General features: G+C 32.0%; 1 long non-coding RNA gene across 1 annotated transcript; it reads left to right on the top strand.

The window, feature by feature from the left end:
• Positions 1–7,534: 7,534 nt before the first annotated feature.
• On the top strand, positions 7,535–9,847 carry LOC149413184 (uncharacterized). The gene is made up of 3 exons (XR_016304272.1): positions 7,535–7,597; positions 7,767–7,953; positions 8,505–9,847. It is a non-coding gene; the product is annotated as an uncharacterized LOC149413184 (long non-coding RNA).
• The last annotated feature ends 11,861 nt before the right edge of the window (positions 9,848–21,708 follow it).

The raw sequence follows: 21,708 nt of genomic DNA on the forward strand, positions 1-21,708 counted from the left end.
CACCGGTGCTATGACAGAATGTATGATCTTTATCGATCAAATGATTTGCGAATTCGGAAAACCCGTTATTATTGAGGCAACGAAGATGCTCTTTTATCCTAATATTAACATTACGTGATGTCTTACCGATATAGAAAGCCGAACAATTATTGCAATTTAATTTATAAATCCCCGAATGACTGAATTTATCGTCCTTATCTTTAGAATTAATTAGAAATTTACCTATATTGTTATTAGTATAAAAGGCCGGTTTGACTTCAGAAGGAAGGTTTTTTACACTTAAGGTAGAAAAGTGATTAATAAATAAAATTCGCCGCCATTGATAATTAATATTATTATCATTGATTTGAGGACAAGGACTAGCAAAGAGGAAGCGATTAATGGCTATTTGTTTTAGCTTTTTATTTAAGATTAAATCTATAAAATCTGATTCATAGCCATTATTTACTGCTATGTTTTTAATTAGTTTTAGTTCACTATCAAAATTACTATCGGACATTGGAATTGTGACTAAACGATGGACCATTGAATGGAATGCGGAGTGCTTATGTGAAATAGGGTGATTGGAGGTGCTGTGTATGACAACGTCAGTATAGGAGGGTTTACGAAAAATGTTAAAATTAATTCTGTTATTAACGATCGATAAGGTAAGGTCTAAAAAATTTAAGGTTGAATTTATGCCTATTTCTAATGTGAATTTAATCTTATTATGAAAAGAGTTTATAAGTTTGAGGAAGGAATACAGTTGACGCTTAGTCCCTGTCCATATACGTCTCCCTCTATATTTTGTTATATATATACACACATTATGTACTTCTTGTTTAGTATTAATTTGTACCCTGATGATGCTTAAGTAAAGCGAAACCGGTCGGTTCTTAAATTAATAAATATCGTGGTTTTAAAACAAAAAAAGTATTTTATTTTATTTTTTTTCAATGTTTCTGACTTGTGTAATGGAATGTAATGGAATTTTAAAAAAATTGTATGATTTTTATAAATGAATATTTTTAAATTAGCGTTTTTTTTAATCAATCATTTAATGGCTAATTTTTCGCAAATTGTCTATATACCTACCTACATGAAATCTTTTACTTTTTTATTGATACTCCTCAGGTTCCAGAGACCAAGATATTTCTGATTTGGATAAAATGTGGAGTTTAATTTGATGGAGAAGAGTCAGAGAAAGGTTGGTAAGAAGGTAGGTATCTGAAAATCCAGCAAGAGCGAGCAGTCCAGAGATGCAGAAAAATGCATTGTGCATTTTTTTCCTTCTTTTTTAGGTCATTTACAGTTCAATAGATTTTGTAGACAGCGTTTCCTGCTATTTAGATCTGATGACTAAAAATAAATAAAAAATCGTCTGAATATGGAAAAAGGTAAGAATAATGAATTATAGGTAAGGAATTACACTTGGATGTAGTAAAGTTGACTTACTTTAACCAGTGATTCTTGACATTATTTCTGCTTTACTTTGACTGTATTATGTCTTTAAAAGCCCTACGGGAGTTTAATAAATAAATAAATTATTTGGAGTACAATATAAGTGAAATTTTGGAATCTGGTGACATTTTTTTAAAACTTAAAACACAAAATATCAGTAGGTATTGGACAGTTATGGTCGGGGTGATGGTATTTACTCATCTGAGTGACCGGTGACGACATACGGAGGATTTTTTTATTTGATTAAAAAAAAAACATCAAAAAATTCACCAGAGACCAAAATTTTTTACTCCATATAATTTCAGGAATCATTCGTTAAAATAAGTTAACACCCTAAGTAATTACTGTTTTAAATTCTTTATGTAAAAGAATATATTTGCATTGTTAGTTATGATAATGGACTAATTGGTAGAGTAAGTTAAGGATGCCCGAGGAAGACACGGACCATGTTAATCAAATATTTATGTTGGCTGTGTCGAGATGGTGAATAAAAGAAGCGTAAATTTGAGACGATGTATGAATTTGAAAAAAACAAAGAGTGCGTGGCTGTCACCTATCTGCCCGATCTTGCGGAAAATTGACGTGAAGGTATTAATTAAACAGCTTGAAACATATATTATACTCGTATACTTATCCTTATGCTGATCATTTGAAATGACAACATTCTGTTGTACACCGTCCTTGGAGGGTTGGTGTACATACTTTGTTATTACTTTGTATTTATCTTAATGTTTACCGTATGTATTCTGTACACTTACTGGTGCTTTTTTTTATCAAAATGTATTATTTGTTATCACTATGTTTATAATAACAAATATAGGTTAGTTAATCAGACTTAATGCCCGGTGTAAATTATTTCAATCAGCCCCCATAATTTGTTGATATTTTCATGGAGCATTTTATTTGCAAAACAAATATTTTTGCACAAATGTAGGTAGATACATAACATTTAAGTGGGCATGAATGTTTTAACGTTAGGTGAGTGGAAAATAGGTGAAGTTTTTTTTCCAAAATCAACGTTTTGTATTAATGGTTAGTAAGTTATATTTATTTATTTAGCAATATTGCAATGCAACCATCATGCCAATCTTGAATTCTTCTATCAGTCTTCCTGCGTCAAATGACAAACGGCCAGAAATCGGGTGAGTCAGGTGCAAGTATGCCCTTAATGTGGGGAATTCCTGAAAATTTCACCAATTTAAGGGATAATTTCAATACTAAATTTAATGAAATTGTTGCAACCTAAGAAACATTCCATCGGTATCAAGATATAGATAGCCAGAAATTGATGTGGTCAGGAACAAAAAACCGAAATTTTTAAATAATCTGGTGATATTATGAAATTCTTGTAATTGAAGAAACATTCCACCTTTGTATAGCAGAAAGTCAGTTGGTCAAATGTCAAAGATGTCATTAAAGAAAGTTCCCTAAATCTGGGAATTTTCCAATAAAATTCCAGAAATTCTAAATAACAATACGAAATTACCATTATCCATGAAAAAGAGAATATTCTAGCCGAATGACAAGGTATTGTCTAGGTTGTTCTTTTATATATTCATTCTTCATGGTCTCGGTAAAGTGTTATAAACCAATATATTACAGAAAAGATTCAATATTTTACTACGTAATGGCACAATAATCGAGGAATGGTGATAAAGAAAAATAATTAGAAACAACTACAAATAGAAGAAGTAAGTAAATAAGAAGTGTATATTGAGGATTTAAAAAAATTCTAAAGATAGCAATATCAAATGAACATGCAAGAGGTGACACTATTCTGTATATTATGTTGGAACAAATAGAAAGGGTTGATAGAAAATAAAGTAAAGTAAAATTATAAGGAGACATGGGGACAGTTTTACCACATTGTGACATCCGTCAAAAGATAGTTTCTAAACTGTCTCTAAGTGACGTTGAGAATGTTACGGTCATGCAGCATCGAGCAGTTGTTGAGTCACAATGTTAGTTGAAGAAGTCCTCGCTTTCAGGGCATGAACATGTGCAAGGGATGTCCCATGAGTATACGGTGATTTTGCAAAAAGATGGCGCTGTAAGTCTTCTAAGTATTATTATTATTATTAATAATAGAGACTAGAATGGTGAACTCGCCAAACGTTAGCGGTGCTGCTCAGGTCTGGTATCTAAGTGAGGATATTGTGTCAGCGCTTTATTAGCAGCAGACACATACCTGGACGGATGACGAACCTCGTGCTGGTACTGTTGGTGGACGCGGTGGACTCTCTCGCTGCAGCGGCTGGTCCAGTTTCTTCACCACCTAGGATTCTTGCTGAAGAGCCTCCATCTTATATCTTCGTCGAAAAATGAAAAATTAAAAAAAAAATTCAAAGCGGTGCTGTCAAGGTCTGGTATCTATGTGAGGATATTATGTCATCGTTTTATTAGCAACAGACACATACCTGGACGGATGACGAACCTCGTGCTGGCACTGTTGGTGGACGCGGTGGAATCTCTCGCTGCAGCAGCTGGTCCAGTTTCTTCACCACCTAGGATTCTTGCTGCAGAGCCTCCATCTTCTATCTTCGTGTCACCTGTTCCTGTTCTTCATTTTACTTAACTTCACTTTATTTTTGAAATATTTATATTTTTTGTAATACCTGCATCATCTGTAAAGCGCCCCTGAGGAGATATCTCACAAAAGCCGCGCTGTACAAATTGTCCAGTAAATTTATTAATCTATTAATTATACTTGTTAATCTTTTTCAACATAGGTGGAGAGAGATTAACTTAAAAAAATGTTTACCTAAAAATATTTATCGATGGGCTTTTGAGGTGTTGAAATCATCATGTAAAGAGTAAAGATGGATATAGGAATGGATAAAGGTAACGCGTGAACTTTTTCGCATTCTTTAATTTGTAGGAGACAGCGAATAAGTATTTCGTAATATATGTTGTTCCTATTGCGATTTCATCATCAATTTGGGAGGCGGGTATGGGTAGCACTGCCCTGGGAACCATTTATTGGATAACCAACACCACTGCCATAGTTCACCCCAAGTGGTTCGCTACGTTTGGTGAGTTAGCAGTGGTGCCCGGGTTCATGGGATGAGGTTTGTCTAGGTCTTGGCGGTGGATGCGTTTGCCAACCTAATGCGTTGCGATCGTGAGAGGCTGGTTGAGGAAGATCTTTTGACCTCTCCAGCCGGACTCTTTCTCGACTCATCGCCTTGCACCGCAGTGGGAGGGACGGATTCATACGTCTGTCACTCTTGGACACATTGACCCCAGATTTCAACCCAACCCTCATACCTTTTGCCTTCCAAGAACTTTCTCTCCTTCCTTTCCCTAAAAACACCTTCACCACACCAACCCCAACATGGCATGGGCCCTTAGAGAATTAAGGCCCTGAGGGGAAGCTCCTGTGTGGAGCTAATGTTAAAAAAATCCCTTATTTACGCCATTTACGGGCTTTGTACCTTCGTGGCTGCTTATATTTAACGTCGGTGTATAGAAACTTTTTTAATTTTTTATTTATTTTTTTATACATTCAATAATATTGTTATTGGTCTTATAAAAACATTTTATTTTTAAACAAGTTCTGCTGTGTAATTATTATTACGCGCGACAGCTGTTTCGCCCTCTGAAGGCATTATCAAACTGTATCAAACATTGATAATGCCTTCAGAGGGCGAAACAGCTGTCACGCCTAATAATAATTACACAGCATAACATATAAATAAACTGTTTTTATAAACCCAATAACAATATTATTGAATATATAAAAAAATACAATGGAGTTCTACAAATTAAACTTAATAACAATAAAAAATGAAAAAATAAAATAGTATAGAAACTTTTTTTTTTTTGCAGGGGCAAAAACAATGTTCGCAAAAATTAATAATTGTTTCATTAGAATGCTTGCAATCTAAATGTTGGTCACCAAGGTCACACGAAGTAAAATGACGTTTGTGGTTTTATTGTGAATTCCCAGAATTCTTGGTTACCCTTTAATATTATGAAAAAAATAGATGGTCTGTTATGAAATTTATGGAGTTTAGTGTGATCCCATCAAACCCATAATATGTGTATTAGAAATTCATGGGTAGCAGCTAATTAGGTATCTACATTATCACTGTCTTTATTCAATAGTGGAAAAATACTGGTAGGTAAAAAAATGGGGAAGAGAAAACAATATTTTTGTAACCTCATATAAATCAAGCATTCGTAAAATAATATAAAGTTTTCAAAATGAAAATTTGTTTTAATGTGAATACCACACAAGAGTTCCAATTTTCCGGAACCAGTGGGACGATGGAACCCCCGATTGAAGTATGTTGTGAGTCACAATGGAGTGGGAAGGGGAAGGCAACATTGAGAGGAAAATACCATACAAAAGTTCCCACTGTCCGGAATCAGTGGAACGATGGAACCCCCGATGGGATTTAGTTGTGAGTCTGAATGGAATAGGAAGGGGAAGGCAACATTGAGAGGAAAATACCATACAAAAGTTCCCACTTTCCGGAATCAGTGGAACGATGGAACCCCCGATAGGAGTTAGTTGTGAGTCTGAATGGAATAGGAAGGGGAAGGCAACATTGAGAGGAAAATACCATACAAAAGTTCCCACTGTCTGGAATCAGTGGAACGATGGAACCCCCGATTGGAGTTAGTTGTGAGTCTGAATGGAATAGGAAGGAGAAGGCAACATTGAGAGGAAAATACCATACAAAAGTTCCCACTGTCCGGAATCAGTGGAACGATGGAACTCCCGATTGGAGTTAGTTGTGAGTCTGGATGGAATAGGAAGGGGAAAACAACAGTGATAGGAAAATATCAAACAAGTGTTCCCACTGTCCGGAATCAGTGGGACGATGGAACCCCCGATTGGAGTATGTTGTGAGTCTGAATGAAATGGGAAGGGGAAGGCAACATTAAGAGGAAAATTGAAAAGAGCCAGGTCATTTAGATCTGGTCACGAAACACGGCCAAAGCATTTAAAGCAATGCTTCAATTCTGAATGGTGGTCTTACACCACGGCGATATTTAGAGTATCTTCCACAATTGGAATTACCTAAAACATATAATGTATTATTTTATATTAGTAAATTTTGAATAATACAAATTATTCATATTTGAATATATTTAAACTCACGACCTCTGGCTTGCTAGTCAAGAGCCTTACCCCTCAACCACGGAGACCGTCAATGACGGGAAAATCTAATTGCCATAAAATCATTGTATACTACTACTGTTAAGCCCAACCCCCTCTCCCAAATGCTTTCTGCCTCCTCCCTCCGCCATAAACCATAGTTTGAGGAATAATTGTACCAGTCTGAAGATGGCTATAATAAGATGAGCCGCTGACGGTCAAAAACTAAAATTAGTGAAAAAAGTTTTAATTCGTTTCAATCATGGAACTAGGATTCAATAGTATCCATACTCTTTGGTTTCAATATATCGTTACAGTAGTATCGTTACCGGAGGTTGGTCACTGTTGTAACTGGAGGAGGCCCACCACTTCCCCGACCTGTTTTAGGTACTGATGGTACCCCTTCAGAGCTCTCACAAGGACGCTAATTTTTTTATATAACGAGTCTATATTGTTTTTTTCACTGTTGTAACTGCTAATTAATGACTGACTTAGTACTTTTCGATCCGCCGTAATATAGGAGAGCGTGCATCGAGAATCTTCGGGCTTGTAGGTATGCTCCGAATGCTAGCATCGTATCTAGAGAGTTCTAGCTATGATACGTTTTACATGGGCGAACGTTCTCAATATTTTAGTAGCATGTAAATAAGTTATAAAACAAAATTATGAAAGTTTTTTCAAGTTATGCAAATATTAGACTATTTGTACTAATTCCACTGAAATTTTATCTAACAATTTAACAATTTAAAATGAGAGATATAGAAGAGACATAATTTAATGTTGAAAGTATTGGTGGAGGCTCAGAGACAGACATGAAACAAAGGTTTGTGAAATTTCGGTCTAGAGTATATTCCAATCTCGAACGAGGTGCAAATAAAATAGGTTTGCCATTCCTGTTTTCCTGCTTAAAAGTAAACATTGTGGTAATTTAAATGCGTAATCAATACGTCTGTACTGATATTTGTTATGTCAAAGTCAGTGCCTTATCAGCAATCGTTGAAAGTGGGTTTTTAGTTGATGGCATAGAAAAAATACCGAAGTAAATAAAAGGTACGAAGACAAAATTTTAATTAATTTTATTTGTTCTAATTTAATAGTTTTTTTTACTTTAACAACTCAGTGTCAATTACATCAATAAATTAAATCGTATAGTTATTGCTTATGGTGCATTACTTTACACATTCTGAAATGTGTTATATACATGTATTTTAACACACAGGTTCACCATTCCTGTTTTCCTGTTTCAATAGAGGAATTGTGATAATTTAAATGCGTAATCAAGTCGTAAAGCGTATTCAATACGTTGATACTGACATTTGTTATGTCAAAGTCAGTGTCTCATGAGCAATCCCTGAAAGTGGATTTTCAGTTGACGGCATAAAAAAAATACTGAAGAAAATAAAAAGGTACGAAGACAGTGTTTTTATTTATTTTGTGTGTTCTAATTTAATAGTTGTTTAAAACTTTAAGAACTTTTGACTTCAGTGTCAATCAAATCAAAAATAAAATTGTGCAAATAAATTGCTAATGGTGCATTACTTTACAAATATGTTTTATAGACAAATTTTAATACATTTGTGAAATTGTTTGTGCTTTTAATTGTGGTTGTAGGGATTTTTTAACACTACATTAAAAATAATTGCAAAAATAAGAAATTTTATGAAATAGGTCGCAAAAGTCGCTTGTGAAAGTTGTAAAAGTGATAATGAAAGGTATTTTTTTAGAATATTATTTCTTTAATGGAAAATACCGAGTTTTATACTTGGCAAATATTTTTTTAACATAGCATAATTTTTTCAACAGTTGATTGCAAGCGAAAAAAAAAAATTCAGTTTCCAGAAATAATATTTTTTCAAAGTCCATTTCAATTCATTCCCTTAGACACTTAGATATATACAGACAGTTTCTCACAGAAAATAAAACGCGTTTCTTCTTATATTGATGCTTTACATTATAGGGAGAAGATATAATCATAATGGGAAACTGCTGCTGTAAAAAACTTATGGAATTCAGGAAGCGGACTCCGGTGAAAAACGTCGAAAACAAATCCCTTACACCTGACGAATTTTTAGAAGGAAGCGATGGATGCTACGATAACGGTGCCATACCCTTGAAGGCCATGGTATTTGTAACCCCAAAATACGTAAGGAAGTTTCCGAAATTCACCATGCCCCCATTCTTCAGAGTTTCAAACTCAAACTCTACTGAAGATATCAATCAATCTTCATCTGCTCGTGGTATTCCTTCAATACAAGTTACACCAGTTTCATCTTCTGCCACTCAACATTCTACGCCTCAACATCAGCAATCAGTTCCTCCAGAACATGAACTTATCTCTGGTCAAGGTTTATCCGAATCCGACCAACGTTTATTAGAGCATCATCCACATCAAACCACTTGTTTGCAAAGTTCTTCGGAAACTGAGTCCAGGCAAGCTTTATTACAGCTTGAACAACATCGATCATCTTCTATGCACAGTCTGTCGGAATCTGAATCCAGACAACATGACTCAAGAAATTTCAGAAAACTCCAGACTCTGTCAAGAAATATTGATATGGTGAAACTTGACGGAATCTCTGAAATACACGACGGGGCAATTGTGTTTTTACCTCCAAAATACGTTAAGAACTTTTTGGAATCCACCAGGCCCCCATCTTTTGGTGTTCAGTTGACAAATTCAAACTCTATAGAGAATTTCAATCAAATCTTTACAAATTCTCCCAAAATTTCTTCAGATGTAAATCAAATTACACCAGTTCCTACTTCTGTTACTCAATATTCTCGATCAGTTTCTTCAGAAAATGAACTAGTCACTGGTCAAGATTCATCTGAATCCGATCAACGTTTATTAGAGCATGATCCAAATCAAACGACAACTACTGAACAAAGTTCTTCGGAAACTGAACCCATACATATTTTACTAGAGCATGATTCAAATCAAACAACTACTGTGCCAACTTTGTCAGAAACTGAATGAAGACAACATTTTCTTGACTCCACAAACGTCGGAAAACTCCAGATACCGGCGGAAAATGTTGAAATAACGAATCTTGACGAAATAGGAGCCAGAGTTTTTTTAACTTCAAAATGTGTTCAAAACTTTTCAGAATCCACCATCCCCCCGTTATTTGGTGATCAGTTGACAAATTTAAACTCTACGGAAATTTTCAATCAAACTTCATCCTATGATCAAAATCATGTTACACCAGTTTCTTCTTCTACCACTCAAAATTCTACAATACCTGAATATCACCAAACAGTTTTTTTAGAATACCCATTAACGACTGGTCAAAATCCATGTAAATCGTCAACAATGAATCCAGTTAACATTGACTAGAACCTGAACCATCCGAATTCTCTGTGTAACTTTCGTCGGAAACTGAGATCGGACAACAATATAATATGCACGGTAGAAACTAAACTACTACATCAATCAACTTATACAATACTTATATCAAATTTACAAACTATGTAATAGAACCTCCATTGGAAGAAATGTTGATCAACGTCATAGTTTAATCGGAAATTGAGTGTTCTCTGCGATGTTTCTGCATATTCTGTGATATCACGATTACAATTGGTGTAGGTTTAATTTGAGATAGGTTTTTCTGAGGTTTTTGTTGCTGATTTATTTTTTGATACTCAAGAAACCACCACTTTTTTTACAAAACACTGTCTAACTTGAATTTCAGCCTATTTTTAAATAAGTTATTCTTAACAACTTTTTTCTTCATCACATATAAACAGTTGTTATATTTTTTGAAGATTTGACTGGCGCCAAAAGAATTAGCATCAGGGAACGTCAGAAAATTTTCAGCCTCCCAGTCGTGTTAAGATCATTACTGGATTACGTCTGAGAGAAACAAAAGCTTTCAGATCTGTGTCTAGGTGTTAAAAATCGATTGATTAAATATTTTCAGAATATTTTTTTTTTGAAGTAATATTTCTAGTATAATTTATCGCTCATTGTGTTCATGTCAAATTTCTCCAATCAAAATTACAAAAAAAAACAATTTGCTTATCTCGATCAGACAGAGAGCATTTAAATTAAATTATTGAAGTTTATTTTTGCGGTTTCCGTTCACATGCAAAATGTGATAAGAAAATGCGAAATTCTGTGTCAACTTTAAAATAACATTTTGATTCCGAATGTCATCTGATTTCTACATACCTATGTTGACCATAATAATGTTTTAAAATAGGAAAAATACTTTTAATAAATTGTTTGATTTGTAAATAACCTTATTATTAGATAAATTACTGTAACACGAAAAATATTGAATATTTGGAAGAGCTCGATTATAACAGTTCAAATTTGCATGAAAAGATAACCTTTGGAAACGAAAATAAAAATTTATGCAAAACTTATATGTTTATAAATATATAAATTAATGTTTATTTGTTTGTCCCGTACGTGGTCCCATACCACTGTTTGTTCTTATTAGTGTCAAGAGTGTTTAGAGTAGTTTGAATGGTAGAGGAAATCGGGGAAGCCCGAGAAAGCCTTAACGCTTTTTTTCTGCACTAGAATAATAATAATAATAATAATAACATGGCATTTATATAGCGCAGTTTAGTGTCATTTCACTTCAAGTGCGCTTAACTACTCGTATAACAAACTTTAAAAAAATGGTAATTCAGTATTAGTGGTTCTTAAAATTATTCCTACAGTGTGCCTTACCCAATACAGATCTAATATTATAACATTAAATACACTGTTTTTACAAAGTGATGACAAAACTTAGAATAACAATAACAGCAGGATAGGACAAATACGAATATTAAAACTAAAACATAATATAAAACAGGAGGCAGTTTATGCTCAGAATTGAGAATTTTCTGAGCAGACACTTTAAAAAGGTACAATAAGGAGACAACCGAAACCAAACAATTACCGGAACTTTTAGAATATGGTTTATTATAAAATATTGATAAGAAGTTAAAATTTATGAATGGTAAGATTTTTTAAATAATTTTTTTTAAAGCCCGTTTAAATTCAGAGATACTGAGTCGAATTAAAGTCAACATAATTAGTTTTTGTATTTCATGATATAACATACATGTGAATGTTACAAAACTAGTTTTTGTATTTCATGATATAACATACATGTGAATGTTACAAATTAGTTTTTGTATTTCATGATATAACATACATGTGAATGTTACAAAACTAGTTTTTGTATTTCATGATATAACATACATGTGAATGTTACAAAACTAGTTTTTGTATTTCATGATATAACATACATGTGAATGTTACAAAACTAGTTTTTGTATTTCATGATATAACATACATGTGAATGTTACAAAACTAGTTTTTGTATTTCATGATATAACATACATGTGAATGTTACAAAACTAGTTTTTGTATTTCATGATATAACATACATGTGAATGTTACAAAACTAGTTTTTGTATTTCATGATATAACATACATGTGAATGTTACAAAACTAGTTTTTGTATTTCATGATATAACATACATGTGAATGTTACAAAACTAGTTTTTGTATTTCATGATATAACATACATGTGAATGTTACAAAACTTGTTTTTGTATTTCATGATATAACATACATGTGAATGTTACAAAACTAGTTTTTGTATTTCATGATATAACATTCATGTGAATGTTACAAAACTAGTTTTTGTATTTCATGATATAACATACATGTGAATGTTACAAAAAGTCGAGGATACCCGGCGAATACATGAATCAAATAATTATTTATGGAAAAATGAGATGCAAGTGATGAACGAAGAAATAACGTAGGGAGAATGTGTTACTTGGAAGTGAATGATTGAAGAGGTCGAGGATGCCCGAGGATGAAATTGCACGATCAAGTGAAACAAATACTTATTATAATATAATAATATTATTTCCACACTAAAAATGCACCCAGTTGGCAGGTACTATAGAATTCACATCCCCTAATCTTTACCCAGGTACATAATTATACTATTGAAACAATATACAAAAATACTACGTAAGATGTAGAAATATGGAACAAATATTGCTTAATAATAATAAAATGAAGTGGTAAAATAAATAAATTCCGTTGATTACGCGTCAAGTTATTTTCTTTTCCAGCCGAGGGTAAATATAAATGATCCTATATTTTCCCAACACCCTGTTGGTACTGCACCTTATTTTTTAGCAAAGTTCTTTAATTGAAAATAATTGCCGAGAGACAAATTAACTTTAAAAGTACGCAGGTGTATTTCTTGATGTGTACAGAGTGTTCGTTTTATTTTGTGCCAAATATCCAATCGTTTTAAAACAAAATTTGTTTTGGAAAAAACAGAATTTTTGTGAAATATTAATACGATGCATACATCAAAATGAGAGTTCAATTTCACAAAAACTTAGGAAAAAAGTACTTCGAATACATGGACACCCCCATTATATATATTAATTGCATTTTTTTTAATTATTGTAATACATTTTGTTTCCATTTACAATACACGATGTCATGTTATATTCTTAACGTTTGTGGTAATGGGCACTTATGCAAAAAGTTTTAAGGTTTTTGTAATTAGTGTGTAAGTAAATACGTCTACTATTTTATAATTTTCATTCAAATAGCACTATTTATCTTATCATACTAAGGTGTGCTAGAGCATATCTTCTGCCCTGTGGTATCTTGACCAAGTTGTGGGACCATTACGGCTGAAGGTAACGGGTACGTAGGTATAAGCCAATTGACCTATCAATAGAATTAGGTCCTATATTAGGATACATTTCTAACAAGATTACATAATCTTAAAAATATAATAAAAAATATATGGCTTACTGCTTTTTTATCATGTTCATTAGCATTATAATAGATATATACCTACCTGAGGAATTATTTCTGTATTTTTTCACACCGCTAGCATACTTCATCTTTTTCTAATGCATTTGGTATAAATTATTATTGTTAGCAAGTAAGGAACATCTATCAGATATTTTATTTAAAGTAAAGTGTAAAAACCATATTCCAAATGTTACCTACTCATTATTTCATGAAAGTACTATCTTTCTAAATAAGAATAGTTTCATTTTTTGAGATAAATATTACCATTTAGAAATTATAAACGTCATGAAAAATATTACTTTCTTTAAGGTTATTACCGTATAAATATAATATGGTAACCTACCGTCAGAATTATGTAAAGAAATGATAAAAAAAAAAATTTAAAAAAAAATTAAGTTCTAAAGAAATGTTATTTTTTAATTTTTTAGAATAACTTTGCGAGTAAAACCTCAAATAGTAATATTTAATTATTGAAGGCAATATTAGCGATTCTTAAACGAAAATTTGAAACAGAAAAATCAGAAAAAGATACGCTCACATATAGGACTTTCTTTCAGATTTTCGTTTAGGAATCGCTAATATTGTCTTCAATAATTAGAAATGTTATTTATTTAAATATCTTGTCTTAATATAAAAAACAACAGCCTGTATGTGAGTTTGAAGGCGTTTAAAAGAACAAAAAGTGACTTAGCTCCACGAGAATAAAAACGTTAAAATATCCTACAGCTGGTTGTCGGACTTAACCCATTCGTACTCATTTGCAGCAGCGACAGTACGAAAATTTACAATAATAACAATTATTTATCTGGACAGAAGGGAATATGAAATTATTGTACCCCGGACAGAAAGGGTTGATTAAATTTTCCATTTTATTTTTACTTGGATTTTTAGTAAAAAAATTAACTTACCACCCTTCTCGCCAAATCTCCGTATAGGTAGGCAGAGAGGTTGAACCGTCACACCTCTACACATGCACTCCTTACTTTATTCAAACTCTTATATACATTCCATACAAAAACTTAATAGTTATCTCAACATATAGCATAAAGGTGGAAAAGATCTGGAGTCATGAAATTTGTACGCTCTTTCTTGTTATTTAATTTTTTGGGACCATGAAACTTTTTTCAGCTGGCAATATTATTTTGAACTTTATTTTATTTTTTTACTTTTATGGCTAAAAAGAGATTTAAATTCATTAAAAGAGCAATGAACAAAACCTTACCTATAAACTTAACCTATTTAACCTAGATTACTTTTCATGACTTTATATCACTTTTAAAAGGTGTGTTGAATTGCTATTGTATGAGTTGTCCGGTTCAAATCATCACAATAATAATCAATCGACTCCGGGTAGGTACCAGGGTATCGATTCTCAAATCCAGGCCGCTCGTAATCGCAGTCGAAAACACTTACATTGGTCGACGATCTTATTTTTAAGTCTCGTCGAAGATACATACATAAATCAGTCAAACGTCAAAAGTCATTTCACTCGAACAACAAGTGGGTCGAACCATACGTTGTTCGAGTGGAATGACTTTGTCGAGAATCAAGGCCCTATGCCTTTACATTGGATATCGGATAAAAAAGTAGTGGGTGAGGTTTAAAAAGTTCTAATGAGATGATTACACTCATCCCTTCGTCTTTTTCGGGTGACTTTTTCAAACTCCAACATGTAATTTGCTGACTCATCTCTATCTTCATTTAGTACAAAAATGATCCATTGATCGGAATAAAACCGATGCGTCATTATAACAAAATATAACACTATCCACTGAGCCACCGAGACCAAAGAAAAATCTCTACCCTGCAGTAAGTTATCCAGTGGTGGAGTTGAAAAATAAAATAATATTATTCTTAAGCATATTTTAATTAGATTTTCTTTTCATTAGAAGAGGCAGGCCATAGCGACATTTATGTGACTGAGGTATAAAAGGGTTGATAAAAATATGAGAAGAGGGGGTTGTAACATCCCTCCGCCCGGAATAACTCTCTCGAATAATGGACGCTTTATTCTTGCCTGTATTTATTTAATTATGAAAATAATATTTATTTTAATCAAAAACTTGTACTTGGTATCTACAAGAACAAAATATATAAGCAAGTATGCAGAAAATATAAAGCCCTTTTTCATCTAATTTTGAATTTTTATTTTGATTGAGATTTTTCATTTTTTCTTGAATTTTAAGTTGGTAATTTATTTTACAATGATAAATTTGCAGTCGAAGGTGTTTTCACCATAGAAATTAGGGGTGCCTGGATGGAAAATATAATTTTTCTGCTGTATCAAATTTCGATTCGCACGTTAATAATTTCTTGAGTTTCAAAAGGCAACTAATTTCAGACCTATTGGCTAGTTTTAAACTTGTATTATTTATTAGCTTTATAAAAAGAGTCTTGTCTCTATACCTTCCAACGCTTAAATCACATAGGTACTCCTTAGTTTATTTGTTTTTTTACACGCATAATAATGACTATGCATGTACGGACATACTTGATATGTATATATACTATGATTTATTTACCATTTCAGGTACTATGATTTAAATTCGATATTAATTACAGCGTTGATGTTTTGCCATTATATATTTGTTTTTTATTCTATAGATACAACAGACGTTATTTTTCTTATTTTTTTAAAACTTTTATTTTATAATATGTACATATCAGTATATTATATATATATTTGTTTTTTATATAACTTACGAGTAATTTATTTTCCTGTTTTCATTCTTACTGGTTTGCAACAAACATGAATAATTGTATGCATATACGAATTAACAATGTACATACTTGTAAAATATTTGAAAATTTGCTTTATTTACAATTTCAGGTGTTATTATTTGATGTTAATCTCAGTATTGGCTTTGATTTTTAATTTTTTTGTTTATAATTATGCTATTATCCATGTATTATGTTACACTTATATACATAAATTTTCAATTTCCTCTGTAAAAGCCCGATAGGGCATTAATAAATAATAAATAAATATTAATATAAATAAAAAGTGATTCAAAGAGTAATTTTTCGATAGTACGAATAATAAATAATCGGTTTATGTATTATTATTTTATTCAAATTCTATAGTAGGTACGTAAAATAACACATACTATAAATTAATCAACCTTTTTTAATAGTGCCTAATAATCGTATTATTTAACTTTCTAAAAAATGTTGTATTGATATACACTCCTCTTTTATACAAAATATTTGTTTAAATATGAATACGAGTGTTTCAACTTGGAAAGAGTTTCGTTTGTAAAGCGAGTGGGGGACCGAAAGGAAATGGAGAAGAGAAAGGTTGGAAAGTAACTGTCTATTACAGATGTGTTTACTTAACACAAAAATACATTTCAAGCAACATTTCTATTCATTATGTTGGTTTTTCGCCAGTGCGAGTATTGGAGGATCTGCCACTCTGAAAAAAAAAACATAACGCTTTAAGAAAAAGATTTCATTATACCTTTAGGTACATATAAAATGTAAAAAATCATAGCTATAATAGCTTAGAATTTTGTTTAATGTTTTGAATTTAATCTCAAACTTGAACACGAAAATATAAACAAAAGAAAAAAAAATTGGATTAAGTGAAACTGAAAATTTTGTAAAACACGTTCTATTAGGTAAGGTAAGGTTAAGTTTAAGTTCTGCGTATAAAATTTTGTAAAACACGTTCTATTAGGTAAGGTTAGGTTAAGTTTAAGTTCTGCATATAAAATTGGTTTTTGGCTCGAGACGAAACGGTTAAGGAAAATAAGAGCTTTTATTAGAAAAGTGTAAAGAAAGGATTCCAGGGGGACCGTATCCTACCGTACCTAGACCCTAGGTACCTCCTGTACAGAGACCACACGTTGTATTCTGTTGGTGGAGGTAGGTACCTGTACTGTGTGTTGCCGCTTGCACCTGCCATTTTAAACTTGGAGACATTAAGATTAACGTGGCCGTAAGAGCTATCTCGTGTTACACATTGTTACGGTGGCTACGTTTGTCAAACTGTGGAGAAAAATAATGACTTATAATCTTGAAAAAAAATTATTGTATCGTCATTTTAGGCAACCCTTTAGTGGAAATATTTAATGAAGTACATAACTTTGATGCTAAAATGGTCATATTCTAATCGCGCTGGTTACAATACGGTGAAAATAAATTCGTCACGTCAACATTTTGTAACACTTTAAATTAGAAAAAACAGATGATTTTAATGATTTTAGAGGATGAATATTCTAATATATCACTATTTTTCATAAGTTGACCCGTAATCAGAACAATTCTAGTTATAATGTTGAGATTTCAACGTCGGGTCGACCGCATATCGCCAAAAGTTTAATTTTAATTAATTTTTTGAAATTTAGACGCCTAAAACAGTAAAAAATTTCCATCAGAACTAAAATAACTAAATTATACAAAAATAAATTACTAAGAATTTTTTCAAATGTTTTTATTAATTTATTACGTGACAATACACTGACTTTTCGAAAATGTTGAGAATCTCAGTTTTAGTTTTTCAAGCATAGCTTTCTGGAATAATGAGCCCTAATTCATCTATTTATATTCATTTTTATAAAGAGTTGGTCCATTAGCTGAACCTAGTTGATCTAATTACTTGGAAAGAAACTTGCGGATCAAATTTCTTGTGTGCTTAGAACTGAATAATTATTAACCTGAGCTTTACTTTGCTAAACAAATTATGTTGACATTAAATAGCTGGGCAGAGAATAACGTTAGGAACAAGGGAGAGAAGTAAAGTTAAAAGATGGAAAGCAAATTCAAATACTGGTACTCTTTCACTTCATGTACCTACATCATTTTACAACACTTGAATAATTTTAAGCACTTGCCGGAAAAACAGGCGGAGTCGGAAAAATCTCAGTGTTATTATGTCTGCCGAGACAAAGAGTAGAAATAACGTAAGACTAAAAAAATCTCTGTGGTTTCTGTTTGAGCGACACGTTTTTGCAATGGCCATTCAGTATCGAAGACATTATTATAATTATCTATTATTACGTATTTCGTGAGGGGTAAGGCTCTCGACTAGCAACCCGGAGGTCGTGGGTTCAAATCCTGGCTTGAACAAGTAAATTAAATTTGATTGATTTGTATTATTTCATAATTTCACAAGTTCCAGAGTGGAAGATACTCTCAGTATCGTCCTGGTGTAATACCACCATTCGGAATTGAAACGTTGTTTGAAATGGTTTTAGCCGTGTTTGGTGATCAAATCTGGATAGCCAGGAACTTCTCTACATTCCTCTTCTTTATCTCCTTTCCCTCCCCGCTACTTTCAGCCTCACCACATACCCCAATTGGGGATGCCATAGTCTCACTGGCTCCAGGTGGTTAGGAGCAGTTGGCAGCACTCCCACGGGCGGTATTCACATTAAAAAAAAACGCCTACCGGAAAAATCATCACAATGATAATTCATCACATCTTTAAAAACTTATATAATGTTATGGAAAGTGATGAAACAAAAACTTTATTAACTGGGTTATGTAGGTTAGGTTACGTCAAAAAAAAAATTTTCATCGTTTCTAATGACTTTATATCACTTTTTAAAAGTGTGTTGAATTGTCACTGTGTTGAGTTATCATAGAACCAAAAAAAACATGTGAAATAATCATTTACTAAAATGTATGAAGTCATAATTTATTGTGTCAATGCCATCTATTTGGGCTTTAAATTGGTAGAATGGATGAAGTTATTTTTTATTTGTTTTATCTATTTTAACTAAAAATGTCAGATGTCAAGCAATAACAGGTCACCAATACGACTTCTACTAGCAAAAGTTAAGATAATTTAAAATGCTAAAGTTACAATTATGCCTACTCCGCTGGAGTTGAAAGCTCTCGCAAAACCGGATTTTTTTAAAAATATGCAATATACCTATTTAAAAACGTTTGATGTATATACTTACATACAATTGAGATAGTTTTAATATAATATTTTACTAGAATGTAGGTACCTATATACCAAATCTTTTGTACTCGAGAAGAAAAGCCTCTTATTGTAATTTCCTAGAACTAAAAGATTAGTCAGCTTTCGTTTCATTCCGAAAAAATTAGTATTTAATTAGCGCAAAAAAATATTAAATCATGTGATTATATCAATCAGTTTTTTAGAAAATGGCAACTAACATTATTTTCTGTGAAAATATCATATCGAAGGTAAGTATTTCTTTATACAATCAGTTACATTTTTTAAAATGACACTTGAAATGAAAACAAATCTGAGTTCATTGAACCTTGATAATGAAAAACACACAACCAAAATAAGTAATTTTGATTTTACCAACAATAACACCGATTTAATTTTTTTAAATGTAAAGGTAACTACGTAAATTGTATGACCTAAAAAAAGTACAATTTTCCATCAGTAGTAAATGAACCTAACTATACAAAAATCAAACCAGAAAATCAGTTTATTTAAAACAATTATACCAAACTGGTAATTAATTTTTTGTGGGCCTAAAAAAAGATAAGCGAAAAATAGAAGAAAAAAAAACTTAATGTTGATGATTTTTTTTAATAAATAAAATTTAATATTTTCGCGTAATTTAATTTTTATCACCATGATAAAAAGCTAAGGCTAAATAAAAAGCTTATTTTATCCAATGTTAATCCACATGACAAGACACTGACTTTATCAAATGTGTTTAAATCCAAAAAACATTTTCGAAAGGTTTGTATCAAACCTTTCGAAAATGTTGAGAATCTCAGTTTTAGTTTTTCAAGCACTGCTATTGATTGTATGATGATGGATTAGAAACAAGTTAGAATTTAACTCAACCATTTTGAATGCATTTTATAAAATAAGACGCTGTCCTGCCACAGACCGAATTCTATTTAGGGAAGTTAAAATATGAATTGTATGTATTTTTGGATGAGAAATCTGAAAAAAAAATTTTCCCATTTTTTTAAGGGTCCAAAACTATCCTGTACTAACTGGAAGAAACCATACAAATAAAAAAAATATTGAAATCAGTTGGGCGGTTTCAGTGAAAGGTGATTTTTACATATTAACATTACAGTATTTTTCATTAACTGTAGTGTTGTTATTTGGTTGTTGTTTCAATATCGCCACCAGATATCGCTAGAGTGTGTAAATGTGTAAATCTAAGTTATCATTATTCAATTTATGTAGTTTTACAATATTTCATGACAGGTATATCATGTCGACTGTACCAGAATGATTACCTATCCCTATATAGGGAGCTCAGTTACAGTTGCTTCCTTTATTAGAATAACTCATAGTTTCCGATAGAACGGATGTATGTCCTGCAAAATATTCATTGTAAATATCTTACTATAGTAAAATAACTAGTAATCTTTGACGGGCCGAAATATTATTGAAAACTCCCGATGTGTATTCCTTACTAAGAAGACAATTAGCTATTATTTACTATAATAATATATTCATATTATGTATCTTATACAACTGAAAAAGGGGGGTTACACAGTGAGGCTTACGTTACTAAATAATGTTTTATAAAAATACTGCTACTTCATAAATAATAACCCAAGAAAAATCAAATAACGTTGACACCAATCTAATTTATGCAATGTACATTTTGTTCTTCCTCTGCCAAATTCTTGCATTATCGTTATGAGTCAGGCTTGGCATTTAGCATGATTTAAATAAATAAATGATTCCCCTTTATCAAACAACGAACGACTCACTCACACCGATAAAGAACCCACAATTCCTTTCTATAAATGTGGATATTACCCGGCTTCATCAGTGATTTTAACTACTTTCTCACGGAACAACAAATTGGTATAATTAGCATTGTTTGATTGTCAAATTGATATATTTTCCAAAGCTCCGAAGCCCATAATTGGGAACCTCAGTTGGCTAATTGAAAAATTTTTCTTTCATCTTTTATCTAACTTAACACTACACATGGACAATTTTGCAAAATTTCATGACGGTGAGCTATTCGTAAGTTTTGCAGGGTCAACACACATAATTTCTGATTCATAGAAAATAATTGCTCTATCTCTAACGCATATTTTGACAGTTTTGATGAGAGAGAAAGTTCCGAAGAGAGTTTCTTTGATATTATCAAAAAATATTTTTACTGTAGAGTCACACATGGGGTAATTGCACGCGTTGGGAAAGTGTACGCGTCGATAATTGCATACTTCATATTCAACTACATAGTCTTCAATTCTGTAGTGCTTTAGGTCTTCTTGAATGCGTTCGTGTGTATAGTGAGCTCTACGCAGAAAATAAACATTGAAATTTACCTGTCAATGTTTATTGTATGCATAAAGCATACTTTTAATCATGGTTTTCTTATTTGTTTCGCCTCTGTTACTATTGTGTAACCAATTATGTTATAAAGGTGTGGTTCGTGACAATTTTTATTAA

The sequence above is a fragment of the Hesperophylax consimilis genome, chromosome 22 (assembly GCF_061612785.1).
Source record: "Hesperophylax consimilis isolate HC1 chromosome 22, BYU_Hcon_1.0, whole genome shotgun sequence".
Classification (NCBI taxonomy): domain Eukaryota; kingdom Metazoa; phylum Arthropoda; class Insecta; order Trichoptera; family Limnephilidae; genus Hesperophylax; species Hesperophylax consimilis.